General features: G+C 37.5%; 1 protein-coding gene across 5 annotated transcripts in view; it reads right to left on the bottom strand.

The window, feature by feature from the left end:
• The window catches only part of sobpa (sine oculis binding protein homolog (Drosophila) a), a 506,753-nt gene that overhangs the window by 140,964 nt on the left and 349,390 nt on the right, over positions 1-16,399 (bottom strand). The window lies entirely within an intron of this gene.

The following is a 16,399-nucleotide window of genomic DNA, read 5'->3' as shown; positions in this document are numbered from 1 at the left end:
AAAATCACCAACTACTTAAGCTAAACAAAGGAAGCTTTATAGTTGATGAAGTGCATAATATGCTTTGCAGGAAAATTAGGAGCTTCTGATCAAAGACATTATTATTATTATTATTATTATTATTATTATTATTATTATTAAGTATTTGTACCTTTTCATACTACTCAAGTATTTTTTAATTGAAATACTTCAGTGAAGGTAAACATTTGATGAAGTACCTCTACTTTCACTCACATATCATTTCTAAATACTTTTTACAACTCTTTCTATTCCCATCACTTTGTGTATTTGTGACCTTGTGTAGTTCACTTAATGTGCTATTCTGCCACTGTAGAAATCATTGTATTGTATCTGTGAAGCACTTATAAAAAGTGTGTTTTTTTTATTGTTATTAAATACATTTAGTTTGTTATTGTGTTAAAGCAGCAATTTTAGTGGTGATTTTAATGATACAAATATTAAAACAGTATTGAAGAAAGGTAAAAGTTTAACTGATATCAATGAACTACTTACTGTTCTTCTGATTTACTGGGAAGCCTAAATTAATCAAATGTAAATGAGTAGGTGTGTGTACTGTGACAACCTGGGGCCTCATACATAACGGCGTGCTTAGAATTCACATTAAAACATGGCGTTTGGACTAAAGAGGAAATGTGCGTATGCACACAAAAAAATCCAGATCCATAAATTTGTTTGTATGCCAACTTCCACGTCGTTCTGCTCCATTAATCCCAGTCAGCATGAAAAGTAACGCTCGTGCATGCACCTGTCACTCCACCCCGAAAATCATAATAATATGCAAATCAATATAAATATCCCCTTATGTTTTGAATTCTGTGAAAAGACAATGGGGAAAGCACAGGGGAAAAAGAAGAATTTCAGCGAATACCAAGTAGAGGCAAAGAAAAAAACGTACTATTTGTTGGTTTAAGCAGTGATATAAACAACAAAAGGAAGTTGATCGAGTGACAAAGTGGTGGAGAAACTCGAAAGTTTAAGTTCAGAAAGTTGCACAGTGCCTGAAATAAATAAGAAGTGGTCAGATATCAAAGTCAGTGTGAAAAGGCGAGTCGTAGCCCACCGTCTGAGTGTCATATGGAAGCATATTACAGTACAGAGAAGAAAAAAACTGGGACACAGTGTGAAAAAAGATTGAAATTTCCTCTTTAATCACGTAGTTTATTTTGTCATTAAAGTAGAACATCATAAACTTAATCTTAAAATTGTTTAGTAGTCATCATAACTAAAGTAGCATGTTAAATGCTTTGTATTCTATGTACGTGTGTGAATCGGTACATGCTTCTTAAACAGGCTTTCTCTTACGTCGACAGGACACAGAATACGTTACATTAATGATGTTACAGCTCTCTGAACAATTTAAATACTAAGATGTATACTTTATATCACTTTCATGATTATAGAAATTAAAGCATGTATAAAACATTGAGGCACGTTGGCGTAGTGGTAGCAGTGAGCTGGCGCCCCTTCCAGAGGTTGTTCCTACCTCCCGCAAGATGCTTGCTACCCTGTGCACGACCCTCAATAAAATTATTTATTGCAGCAGTACTGCCTCTTTCAAACGTACTAATCCCCAATTCCTGTCCTTCCTTTTCTTTCTCCAAGTAACTAATCGCCAAACAATCAGCTCTTTAATAAATGTCAAGCCATCTGTAAGCTTTGAATGCTGATTCTTCAAAACTTTTAAGGCACATTGAAATATCTTCATAGTACATGTTTATTTATTCCATCCATCTATCCATCCAGAGTCGTGCCAGCCCCAGCAAACATAGGCAGGAATGAGGCAGGAACATTCCCTGAACGGGGTGCCAGCTCATCGCTGTTGCTGCTCCACCGAGTCCTCACATATTTAATCATTAGCAATATACATTATTTAAATGAAGTTTAAAATGTTTCTGTGTAATTAAAAAAAAAAGTAACTGCATTCTCGTACCATTGCTTGCATACTAAAGTGTCAGCAGGCACTTTTCGTGTCATTACACTTATTTTTTGAGCATGCCCGTGTTGCTCAAACACAGGAAGCTCTGCAGTCTACTTGTGACTTTACGCTGCAAAAAGTAAGTAAATAACATTCGATCTGGATTTTATGCAAGTAACATATAAATGTTAATGTTTTGGGCACCTGCACCGTCCAGATCTAAACACTAGCATGGAGAGTCGCTCACGTACTGAAGAGTCTATAGCTGAAGGTTGAAGCTGCCGTCGCTGTACTTTGTATATAAGAGCCAGATCTAATGTTATTTACTTCTTACAGCGTAAAGTCACAAGTAGACTGCAGAGCTTCCCATGTACATATACAAAGTACAGCGATGGCAAAATTGTGGCGTGCATTCTTGCTCCGATATAGAACCGTCGTTATCATCGGAGTTCACTTCTGTTATAGCACGTCTTTATGTGGAATCGTGATCGCGACTGAGAGAATAAGACAATAAAAAAAAAAAAACAAAGTTAACCTTTACAAGTATCATAAATTTACACTGGCTGTTACAGACTGGAATCAAATGTATGTTTTTATTCTAAAATAGAATAAGAGCAGCTCACTTCTGAAAACGGACTCGTCCGGGATCAAACCCGTGAAGTGTTGATTACCAGTCAACAGTTGATACTGTTGCACCACTGAAGCAGTCGTAGAAATTGCGTGTCAATGTCGCACCCTAACACAGGTTCTTTTTCTGCAGTTATATTCTTGAATAGAAGTACATTGTTCTGTTATATTTGTACCTTTTGTGAAAGTGTTTATTTGATATTTGGAATTCAGGCTTTACACATTATACACTTCATGTCTAAATTTTGTCAATTATTACTAAAACATGAAAAAATTTTCTGTTTTAACAATGTGTTTACTTAGATCGTTGTAGACATGGAACACACATGAAATGCATGTGTTCCAAATAAAGATATAGTATTTATAAAAGGTATCATTTTGCTTGACTTCTCACTCTATACAACACTAAGCAACTGACACACAGGTAAACAGACTTGAGCTGAGAAAACTGTGCGGCGGTGGGGAGATGTGATATAAGGCTGCTTGCTGCTTATCGACACATTTACAGGACAAAATCTTACAGACAGACCTCAGTATGTACATCTCGGGAACTGCAGGTCTGACATTGTAGACAGCAACACAGGAGCGCCGCAGGGGACTGTACTTTCTCCAGTCCTGTTCAGCCTATATACATCGGACTTCCAATACAACTCGGAGATCCGGCATGTGCAAAAGTTTGCTGACGACACTGCTATCGTATTCTGCATCAGGAGTGGGCAGGAGGAGGAGTATAGGAACCTAATCAAAGACTTTGTTAAATGGTGCAAATCAAACCACCTACACCTGAACACCAGCACTACACCCACACTATGCGACTCTTCAGTTCCACCCTTGGGTAAATGTTAACACTATACAAAGTTATTGTCTGTTATACCTGCATTTTTATCACTCATTAATTAAATATTGTTTTTTATCAGTATTCTGCTGCTGGAGCACCGTATGCGAATTTCCCCTTGGGATTAATAAAGTATCTATCTATCTATCTATCTGTCTATCTATCTATCTATCTATAAGATGCTGATGGAGAGATGCGAAGCGATTTATGGTGGGACGGATCTACAAGTTTTTTCGTAGGCTTTGGTAATTCTAGTGTTAAACTAATAAACAATATGCGGTTAATTTCAGTATATTTGATAAAACTGCGTCAGGGATGTGAATCTAAAAATAAAGGGAAACCACACAGGAACAGTAGCACTGCTTTGATGCTGGCTGCCGCCAGTTTGCAAAACTGAGTGGAGAACTTGCATACACGAGGGATTTAGCTGGAGTGAAAATGTATGTAACTTTACACCAAGTTTAGTTTTTATACATCACGATGTGAGCGTGGAAACGGGTGTACGCAACATTTTTGTGCACACTGTTTATACATGAGACCCCTGGGTTTGTTCACTACATTGTGTCCAGTGTTGTCAGAATCGCCTCTATCTGCCCATGTTTCTGAAATGTAGATGTGAGTTTGGAAGATAGATGAGTGGTTGATACATCAGTAAGGAGAATGTAATGTACATGGAGGTTTGTTAAAACTAGAATCCCTGAAGCCTACGAAAAAACTTGTAATCCCAGGCCACCTTAAATTCCTTTGCACCTCTCCATTAGCGTCTTTTGTTTTGCAAATGTGTCGATCAGCACAAGCAGCAAGTAGCCTGCTATTCCACGCTCCACAAATCCCTGAAGGAGCTCAAGTCAGTCACAAGATTTACAGGATGGTAGTGAGACCAGATTTGTTATATGGCACTGACCAGAAAGCAGGAAATAGAGCTGGAGGTGGCAGAGTTAAAGATTCTAAGATTTGCATTGGGTGTGACGAGGATGGACAAGATTAGTAATGAGTACATTAGAGGGTCGGCTCAGGTTGGACGTTTGGGAGACAAAGTCAGAGAGGTGAGATTGTGTTGGTTTGGACATGTGCAGAGTAGAGATGCTGGGTATATTGGGAAAAGGATGTTAAAGACAGAGCTGCCAGGCAAGAGGAAAAGAGGAAGGCCTAAGAGAAGGCTTATGGATGTGGTAAGAGAGGACATGCATGTGATGGGTGTAACAGAGTAAGATGAAGGGGACAGAGAGATATAGAACAAGATGATCCGCTGTGGCAACCCTTAACGGGAGCAGCTGAAAGAAGAAGTGCATTTGCTGTCCAGTGTACAATATGCTTCCTGTAGGGTTGTTTGGCTCTCATCTTGCAGCAAATATTACCAGGAAAATACTACTAAAGAAAATGGACTGATGAATAAGTAAGTTTGTAATATGCTGTGTGTGCTTTTTTTTGCATTTGGTTCATACAGGCTTAGGTTGTTTTGTGAAATTGAATTTAATGTATTCCTGTGTATGTAATCAATTACATCCTTGGGCCACACCTCAGTATACACTATACACACTATTCAAATAAACTAAAGATCATTGCTTACCTTTAACATTTCTATTTTTTATTACAGTTGTCTGAATGACACAGAAAAAAATGCATCCAAGTGCACAAATGAATACAGAATATTATTTCTTGTGACTAACTGTGATTAACAAAAGATTTTCTGCTCATGTTGTTCAGTCTGTGTTTCTAGCACTCTGCCCTTTGTCCATTAGCATCGAGTCAGTGTATCTACATACGCTTATCATTTAGATGAAAGCATTCTTGGCAGACTTGTACACCATCTGTTTTACAATAGGCGGTCTAGCTTCACACAGCAATGGCTCATTAACAAATTATACATGGTCTTGAATATTCCAGGACTCATACTTTTTCAATCATGCAGTTTTGAAGAGAGTACATTTTGCAGAACAGCTGAATTTGCCGATTTATGGGTCTAAAATATAGTTATATGTGCTGCATCATTATTTACTAGGAGCTGCTGACAAAATTACATTATATAAGTTAAAAAAAAAATCTAAACAACTATAACAATAGGTAAATAGTGTTAACAGTCTGTCATTCAGCAACTGGCAAGCTCTGGGGTAATCTTACACTGTGATCCTGTAATTATTCTACAGGACTAGTTTGTATGTAGAAAATGTACTGTAAACTATACTATAGATCAGCCAGAGTAAGAGATTTGGTCAAGGGTGCACTGCTAGCTGTTGCTACAGAAATTCATCACTGTCATTTCTGGCTAGTGGAGACTACATCACAATTGTGTAAATTCAATATGAAATATAAAAGCATTTTCAGAGCAAACAGTGAGTAAACATAGGAGCACCCTTATTAGAAACAATTTGATTTCCACAAAAAATTTATATCTGCAAAGAAAACCCACAAACAGCACTTGAAACATACTTGAAATACAAACTAATCAGGTCTTTAGCAAATGTTGTAACTATTGTAAATGAGAACTTAAATCTGTTTCTTGTGGTTTTGTAAATTTTTAATTTCTGTGGGAATTTTCATGGTTGCCAGACGTCTGGGTTTGAATTCTATCCCATTCATTGGTATTATGTTTGGTTGCCCATTCTCCTTATATATAGTTTTGCTAAGGGTGCTCCCAAGTAATCTGTTCATTAGGTTAAATAAACCCTGTATAAGTTAATGTTGATATGCTTAATTATTTACTTTGGTGGCTTGGCTCATTGCTGCTGGGATAGGCTTTGGGTCCTGTGATCACTTTTTGGATAACTGGATTAAGCAAGATTTTTAATTGATAGATGGAAAACTTGTAAGTAACTTGTAAGTACTGTATAAGACATTTAGACAGAAGAATAGTACTTTTGAATTTTTTAATGATACCCTCTCTGTTTTATTCCAGTATATGATTAAAGCTCAGCCATGTTCTTTAAAACAAATATTTATCAGTCTTAAAGTTGTAAGCTTCTTTAAAGAAAACAGTTGGCGTCTACAGTTGCTGAATAAACCTTAGACTCTTAATTATGTACCAGCTCCACAGATTCGTCCCTGATGCAAACTTGAGAGTAGAGTCTAGGGATTTTTCTTGAAATCAGTAGAAGTGTCTTTGATCTTCGTAACATTTTATTTACCAGCTAAATAAATAAAAAACATTTAATGTCCTTCAGTCTCAGTACCAGTAGCTCATAGCTTCACTCCTATGCTTGCTTTAATACAAAACTCAGTCATCTGCTTAGGGATGGGTAACTAAAATTGTTATTAAACTGGTACCGGTTTTGGACTAGTCAGTACCAAAATATGAATAAGCTCATGGAAAAACTTTGCCATTATTGGTATTTTTGTAACATTAATTCATTCTAAAATTACCAGCATTTTTAAATTCCTAACCGTTCCCTAATGATGACTACACTGCAGGTGTTAAGTGATCAGGTTTTAGCTGTGTAGCTGAGTGTGTTGCAAAGTGTAATCAGTCATTTCTAATTATATTTTTAGTTTTAGTTATGAACTCCCCCAAAATCTTTTGTTTTTTGTATAAATTTAGTAGCATATCAATTGTATTGTAATGATCCAGCTGGAGAATCAGAGGGCCATGTGGTTGGACAGCTACTGTGCACTGAGCTTTCAGAAGGTGCAGTGCAATATGCAAATAAAATGCCTCAGCAGTAGGAGGTGGTCCTGTGAAAAAGTCTGGAAGGAGCGCGAGAGAATGAAGGCTGGAAAGTGCTGGAGCAGGTGCGCGCTGGCTCGGCACATGTGGTGACAAGAAGGAATGGCACATAGTGAACAAATAAGTAGAGGGGAATGAGAGCGAAAGAGCATCAAGCTTCAGGCTGTAACACTGAAGTAGAAGACAAGCAGTGTAAAGGAGTTAAACAAGTCTGACTACAATTAGAAAGTTGAGGCATCTCCCATGGCTAGAACAGTTGGAGTTCAGTTGGAAGGCAATTAATAAAGGCTCATCAGTTTCAAACTAGAGGTCTGCGTGGGACTGCCCACTCCCACGTACACTTGGCCCCATTTGTCCTGCTCATGCCTGCAGAAACACATTGCTGCTGTATGCAGAAAATTATGTATGGTTGGTAAGATCGTTACCATGATCGTATGCAAGGATGAGACTGATGCTTCTTCTCTTTGTTCCAGTTGTCCTTTTCACATTTTTTTTACAATGATTCTGCTTCATGAGTGTTTAATATGGCTCTCCATTGGGATTTTAATAATAATTTGTAAGCACAAGTATATTCTTTTCACAGAAAGGAACAGAAAAGAGCAGTGTAGGCAAACATGTCTTGTTAAAGCTTTTTTAAGAAGGTAACTGCTTACTATTTCATTTGGAAATTAAGTACGATATATGTTAATAATTGCTATTCATTCCAGTAAAATGTGACATTCTGTTTTCACATGTAAGGTACTAACTGGCATATTACTGCTAACAAACGCTCTCCACTTTTAAAAAGTATTGGAGATTTATAAAATATATTTTTTTACAGGTCTCAGTACTTTTTGCTTATCAAAACATGCACACAGCATCCAAGCAAAGCAGCATTGTAAACATACTGGCAGGCATCTCTGCATCTGCTCCTTTGCTCTAAGAGGAAAGAGGGCGTTACTAACAGCTGGCCAGTAAACTTCACTGCACTCTTGATTTAGTGCAGTTGCATTAAGGCACGGTTATTACAAATTTCTTCTTTTTTTGTGCACATGTACGATGCACTGTTCCTTCTATACATACAGTATAAAGATATAAAATAAAAGACACAGAAGGAGAAGCTTTGGGCTGAGAAATGCTGCTGCTTTATAGAGTGCTTGAATAGGAGTTTCTACCCTTATTTTAAATCTTATTTTTTATTTTGCCTAATAGTCATGTTTATAATAATAATTTATAATCATTTTGATTTACTATTTAATAGGCATAGGGGATAAGCTTTTTACATTTTTTTTATTTTTCCTGGAACAGTATGCTACTCTATTTTTTGTTAAGAATACAGTATGTTAGATTATAAAGTCAGAATATTTTTTATTGTGTGAGGCTATGTATATTGTAAACAGTTATTCCAGTGAACGATATACAGTATTGTAAACTGTTCTGTACGTTTAATAGTTCTATAATGTTTAACTTTAGCTTCTGATAGTGAAGCAGCACTACGTGAATATAGGAAACTAACTTATTTTTGTGAATAGTTATATTAAAAATCTACTGAATCTATTCACATCATGTTCTTATTTTTTTTGCACCACATTAAGGAGAGTAATATCTATAAGAATATCAATAAGTATCAGTATCAATATCAGTAGTGATAAAATCCTAATGACACCCATCCCTATATCTACCTATTTAAATGTAGGTCGTGTGTGTCTTGAGTAATAATTGATTAAAATTCACATGTGTACAAAACAAATCAAAAAGAGGAATACTCTTTGGGGCAGAAATCTATTACCTTTCACCCTCTCAATTATTTCTTTCTGTCTCTCTTTTATTTTCAAGCACCAAAGCATTACAATAGCATGGTATTCAATCAAACAAATAACAATAACAGATATAACCATTCACTTTGAAATCAATACAAAGGAAAAAAGCAATTTGACATAATGTTGCTTACCCACCAAGTTAAAGAAGGTGAGTTGGGATTCTTCCATTTGAGTAAAATAATTCTGCACGTCAGTGCTTTACTACAGGCTATTACAATGGATTTACAGTGATCCCTCGCTATATCGCGCTTTGACTTACGCAGCTTCACTCCATCGTGGATTTTAAATGTAAGCATATCTAAATATATATCACGGATTTTCCGCTGGTTCACGGATTTCTGCGGACAATGGGTCTTTTAATTTATGGTACTTGCTTTCTCAGTTTGTTTGCCCAGTTGATTTCATACAAGGGACGCTATTGGCGGATGGCTGAGAAGCTACCCAATCAGAGCACGTATTATGTATTAAATCAAACTCCTCAAAGATATACGATATGCTTCCTGCACGGTGCTTCACTTAAAAGCTCTAACAGGCCGTATTGATTTTTGATTGTTTGCTTTTCTCTGTCTCTCTCACTCTCTCTGACATTCTCTGCTCCTGACGGAGGGGGTGTGAGCAGAGGGGCTGTTTGCACAGTGGCTGTTTGCTTAGAAGATACGGACATCCTCTAAAAAATGCTGAAAGGCTACCTTCACATTGATCCCTTCATTGCGGCTCGCGGTGCTTCCCATACTTAAAAAACAAACAGCCCTATTGATTTTTGCTTGTTTACTTTTCTCTCTCTCTCTCTCTCTGACATTCTCCGCTCCTGACGTGCACCTTGAAGAGAAGATATGTTTGCATTCTTTTAATTGTGAGAAAGAACTGTCATCTCTGTCTTGTCATGGAGCATAGTTTAAATTTTTGACTAAAGGGTGTTATTTCATGTCTAGAGGGCTCTAATAATGTTAAAAACGTATTTAGAAGGTCGTAAACAGGTTTTCAATGCTCTAACTGCGGAAATATTAGATTTATAAATAAAGAATCCTACTTCGTGGAAATTCATTTATCTGTCTGGAACGGATTAACCGCGATAAACGAGGGTTTACTGTGTAACTGTGCGGAGAATATTTATAAACAGTGTGGGAGAGTTTCTGAGGGCTTCAAATATATAAAAATAACCATACAAACATATGGTTTCTACTTCGTGGATTTTTTACCTATCGCGGGGGGTTCTGGAATGCAACCCTCGTGATCGAGGAGGGATTACTGTATACCTCTGCACTTTTAATACCGTCTGGGAGTACACCATATATCACCATTAACAAATTAGGAGTAATTTTAACACTTAGTTTATCTGAGAAATATATAAATATTTTTGTTCAAAATGATGTTAATTTAGTGCTTTCTCAGAATATATAGCCTACTGATGCTGGAGCTACAGTAGAATGGCAGCACTCACAGGTTGGGTTTTGCCCTGGGTACATTTTGGACAATTTTAAAACAGACAGACGTGATTAATAAAAACTTTTAGTTGAATTATATAATGATTGGTGCATATAGAACTAGAGTGTATTCCATGTATGTTTCACTCTTTTTTGAGATGCCAAATGAAAGGTCCCATTCCCATTGTTCTGTAGGATCTTTGAAGGGTAGATTCTTTAAAATATTTTGTATATATAGTTGAAATTTCTCCGGGTCTTCATCAAGACTAATCATTATAGGATTGATATGGGTGCAAGATATTGAATGTTTGGTGGGTTTCTTTTAGTGCACCACTCGCTGCCTCAGCAATGCATACGGTCTATTTGAACATCTCCCATTTGGCAAATGCTTCAGAGCCTTTCCTGCATGAACCTCCTAACATCCTGTTTGCGTAAGAGAAAGCCCATTTAAGAAGCACGTATTGATTCACACACACAGAGTACATAGAAGAACACACAGAATACAAACCAGTTAACGTGCTACTTTAGTTACAATGGGATCTGAGAAACTGTAGTAAATTAAACATTGATTTTAAGATTAAGTTTATGATGTTCTAATTTAATGATAATTAAAAATAATTTATGTGATTGAAATGGACATTTTGACATTTTTTCACTGTGTCCCTTCTTTTTTTTTTCTTTTCTCCATACCATAATTTGCTTCCGTATGACACTCAGACAGTGGGTAACGAATCACCTTTTTAGGGTAACATTGATATCTGACCACTTTTATTTCGGGCACTGTACTATTTTCTAAACTTGAACTTACAAGTGTTTCCACCACGCTGTATCACTCGATCGGCTTCCTTTTGTTGTTTATACCACTGCTTAAGCCAACAAATAGTATGTTTTTCCTTGTAACAATATAATGATACAGCAGCTGATCGGAAAGAGAATTATCGGTATACAGCATCAAGCACACGCTGACAGTCTGTTGAACTGCTCTCAAATGGCAAACGCTTCAGAGCCTTTCCTGTATGGACCTCGCTGTTCAGAAACAGTTTAATCCCAAGAACAATAAACACACTCAGTCAGTCCAAGTGCTCCTTGTAGAACTGTTTGTACTTATTAGTACAATCACCTCACTGTAAACTTGCGATACAGTTATAATATTGCACAACCTGAGCCACTTTATAAAGAGTGTATTTACATATGATGACGTTATCATTATTAAGATGAAATGCAGCAAAATATGTTTATTACATTATACAGATAAAATGTTAACCTCATTTAAATGATCTCTATTGTTAATAATTAAACGTGAGGACATGGTGGCACAGCGCTAGTGAATATCTGGTGCCCTATTCAGAGATTGTTCCTGCCTCTCGCTGTATGCTTGCTGGGATTGGCGTGACCCTGGATGGATTGATGGATGGAATGATTGAACATGTACTACGAAGATATTTCAATGTTCCTTAAAAGTTTTGAAGAATCTATTACAGAGCTGATTGTGTGGCGATTGGTTACTTGGAGAAAGAAAAGGAAGAACAGGAGTTGGGCGTTATTACGTTTGAAAGTGACAGTACTGCTGCAATAAATTATTTCATCGAAGGTTGCGCACGGCGCAGCAAACATCTTGCAGTAGGCAGGAACAATCTCTGGACGAGGTGCCAGCTCGTCACTATCACTGCACCGCCATGTTCCCATGTTTAATAACAGGCTTTAACTCCTACCATCATGAAAATTATATCAAGTATACATCTAAGTATTTTAATTATTCAGAGAGCTGCAATATCATGAGTGTAGTGGATTCTGTGTCCTGTTGGAGGAAGAGATAGCCCATTTAAGAAACACTTAGTGATTCTCACACACAGAGCACATAGAAGAACATATACAAAACAAAGCAGTTAACGTGCTACTTTAGTTACGATGATATTTGAGAAACTACTAAATTAAACGATTTTAAGATAGTTTATCATGTTCTACTTTAATGAGAAAATAAACTACGTGATTAAAGTAGAAATTTCAAGCTTTTTTTTCCACAGTGTGCCTATTTTTTTTCTTTTCTCTGTACTGTAATATGCTTCTGTATGACACTCAGAGAGTGGGCAACGACTCACCTTTTTATGGTAACTTTTATATCTGACCACTTCTTTTTTTATTTCGGGCACTGTGCGATTTTCTGAACTTGAACTTTCAAGTGTTTCCACCAATCTGTATCACTTGATTGACTTCCTTTTGTTGTTTATACCACAACTTAAGCCAACAAATAGTATGTTTTTCCTTGCCTCAACTTCGCATTCGCTGAAATTCCTTTTTTCATGTGCTTTTTCCATTTTCCTTTTAACTAAACATTGAATAGAAAGGACTATTGATTTGTATATTAAACTACTGATTTGTATATTAAAATATGCAAAACTCTTGGAGGGGTCAGGGTGGGACGGCAGGCACATACTTTTCACACTGACTGGGATTTATGTAGTGGAAGTGCATGGAAGTTGGCTTACACACGGTTTTATGCATCTGAACTTTTCTGAGCGTGTGCACATTTCCTATTTTGTCTGTACACCATGTTTTAGTGTGAATTCTATGCATGCCGTTATGCATGAGGCCCCAGATGTTTAAAGTATTTTTTATTATGATAATGTGCCAGGGAATTCACTAGGAAAGACTCACTTTTATTCAAATTAACTTTGAAATTAGAAATTCTATAAAGTTCTCCTAATAATTCTCCCAGTTAATTGTGGGTCTGAAATTTAAATCACCATATCGTCTAAAATAGTGATATTTTTTGTCAAGAGGCCTTCTCTGATAATTTCCTTTACCTCTAGTTTCTTCTGGAGATGAATATGGCTTGGTGGCTAACAGAAAAAGCATTGGTGGTAATGGGCACCCATGTTCTTATTTTGAGGTAATCTGAGTTTGTGTTATTAATGTAGACTGAGGCTTCTGGACTAGTATAAAGTAGTTTAGCAATTACTGATATATTGGGGTAAAAGCCAAATCTGTGGAGTGTAACAAATAGATAATTCCATTTCACTCTATCAAAGGCTTTTTTTTTTTTTACATCCAGAGATATAAAATTTCTGGTGAGTCAAAATTTGTGGGCATGTATTTTACATTTAACTGAACCTTTGAGGCTGAGTGTCTACCTTTAATAAATCAGGTTTGGTCTTGTGATATTAATGAGAGACGCATTTTCTTAATCCTAATGACTGTATCTTAATGTCATTATTCAGAAGTGAAATGCACATTGTAGTATTTTTCTTTGTTAAAAAGTTATTAAAGTTTTGTGTAATGTCTGTGGTAGAATTTTGCTTTCTTTAGCTTCTATAAACATTCTCAATAATAATAGGACCATATTACTTGAATTTTTTTTTTATAAACTTAGCTGGGAAGAATGCTTCAGGTTATGGCTTCCTGTATTTCTTTGTGTGTTAGTGGTGTTTCAAGTTCTTCTCCACTCAGTGTATTGAGTTGTGGTATTTATACTTTATCGAAAAACTCTTTAGCTTGTATCTTATTTTCTTTACACTGAGAAGAATATAATGACCTACAAAACTATGTAAATGTATGTGTTATCTCTTTATGCTCCCTGGTTTTAATTACAGTTGCATTGATAATTTCTATTATTGCAGTGTAAAATTCCTTCTTGTGGATTTTTGAGCTAGATTATTATCCTTCTCTCCATGTTCATTACAATGATGATGTGACTTAAAAATAAGTTATATATATTATATATATAAAATATATTATTTATATATATTATATATAAAATATATTATTATGTATTATATGATATTGTAATAGCAAAGACTTATAATTGAGAACAAAAAATAAAATATTGTTAACTTGCTCAGACAGAAAGACAGATAATAGTACAAAAAAGTGAGGGAGAGGTGAACTACTGACAAACTTGTTATATTAAAACTGGCACAAGTTGCAAACACAAATACTTATGTAAGCCTTTGTATGTTAAGCATTCTTCTATGAAACCCACATACACTATTTGGCTTCTGTGTTTAGCATACTCATTTCATGTTATAAAGATTATTCTAATCCAATATTTTTAGCTCCTGTTCCACTTCCTCTAGAGAGGTAAAAACATAAAATTGATCATTAATTGCTACTTTTAGTTTAGCAGCAAACGGAAGACTATATTTGACATCAACCTTACGTAGGCACTGTTTAAGGCTGTAGAAAGGACCTCGTTTTTTTGTAGTCTTTTGAGCCTGACGGGTTTTATTCTGTCTTCAGATACCATGAGTTTATTATGAAACACATTGCATTCAGATTCTAGGGCAGTGATTTTTATATCTGCGGCAGTTGTCATTTGCTCTATCTTCTTGATGCGAGTTGTGAGCATACACTTTACTGCTTCAATGTCGGCCCCAAGTATTTTATTTTACAATTTTCTTAAGTAATTTTTTATGCTTTTTCATTCAAATTAGCTCCAACATTGATGCCTGAATATACCTCCAGATCCTTCACTTCCTGTCTCAGTTTGTCTATTCATCTGTCTTTTCTACTTTGTATATTCAGCAAAAGTTTGATAATCAGTGCCTTCAGCTCAGTAGTTCATGCAATCTTCCTTGCTGTGCTTGCTAACATCTGATGATGTTGTGTAACCAGATGGTGTCGAAGGCTGTTGAAATTCAGGGGGTGTTTGCAACAGTTGCTGGTAGAGACGAGGCCCCTCTTGGTCTGGGTTTACTGCTCAGAAGCAGCACATTTTCACTGCCAGCCTCACTCTCTCAGTTTTCTTAACTAAACCTGTTACTCAGTTGACAATATAAAAAAAAATTCTGACTGAAAATATACTCTTTTACTTGCTACTAAATGAAGCTGTAGAACAGAAGTCCAGAAATAACAGCCTAGCAAGGATGCATGTGCTAGAGGAAACATTGAGGAGTATACTTTAACTTTTTTTAACCCTTCTAGCTTTCCTATGAGAAAACTTAAGAGACTTACTAACCTTCTGGTTCAAAGGTTAATATACTAGCCAATGAAATGGTGGTAGAGCTTCTGCCCTGTAGCCATTAGTACACTTAATGATCTGACATTTGCCATTACCATTAATTCTTTACAAATATAGCAACTTTGTTCAGATTTACTCCTCCTTGAACCGTCACCTTATCGTGGTGGAGGGGTTTGTGTGTCCCAATGATCCTAGGAGCTATGTTGTCCGGGGCTTTATGCCCCTGGTAGGGCCACCCAAGGCAAACTGGTCCTAGGTGAGGGATGAGACAAAGAGCGGTTCAACAAACCTCCAATGAAGAGCAAAAACTTTGGACAACGTTTTCCCTTGCCCGACGCTGGTCACGGGCCCCCTCTGGAGCCAGGCCTGGAGGTGGGGCTCGATGGCGAGCGCCTGGTGGCCGGGCCTGCACCCATGGGCTCGCCGGGCACAGCCCAAGAGGTAACGGTCCTCCTCCCATGGGCTCACCACCTATGGGAGGGGCCAAGGAGGTTGGGTGCAGTGTGAGTTGGGTGGTGGCCGAAGGCGGGGACATTGGCGGTCTGATTCTCGGCTACAGAAACTGGCTCCTGGGACGTGGAATGTCACCTCTCTGAAGGGAAGGAGCCTGAGCTAGTGCGCGAGGTCGAGAGGTTCCGCTAGATATAGTCGGACTCACCTCGACGCACAGCTTGGACTCTGGAACCAATCTCCTTGAGAGGGGCTGGACTCTCTACCACTCTGGAGTTGCCCCGTGAGAGGCCGAGCAGGTGTGGGCATACTTATTGCCCCCACTGGAGCCTGTGCATTGGGGTTTACCCCGTGGACGAGAGGGTGGCCTCCCTCCGCCGGGTGGGGAAGGGTCCTGACTGTTGTTTGTGCATATCGCCAACAGCAGTTTGGAGTATCCACCCTTTTGGAGTCTCTGAGGGGTTGCTAGAGGGCATACCTTCTGGGATTCCCTCGCTTTGCTGGGAGACTTCAATGCTCACGTGGGCAATGACAGTGAGACCTGGAAGGGCGTGATTGGGAGGAATGGCCCCGATCTGAACCCGAGCGGTGTTTTGTTATTGGACTTCTGTGCTCGCCATGGATTGTCCATAACAACACCATGTTCAAGCATAAGGGTGTTCATATGTGCACTTGGCACCAGGACACCCTAGGCCTCAGGTCGATGATCG

This window comes from Polypterus senegalus, chromosome 3, assembly GCF_016835505.1.
Source record: "Polypterus senegalus isolate Bchr_013 chromosome 3, ASM1683550v1, whole genome shotgun sequence".
NCBI lineage: Eukaryota > Metazoa > Chordata > Cladistia > Polypteriformes > Polypteridae > Polypterus > Polypterus senegalus.
This window is presented reverse-complemented; position numbering and strand designations above follow the sequence as displayed.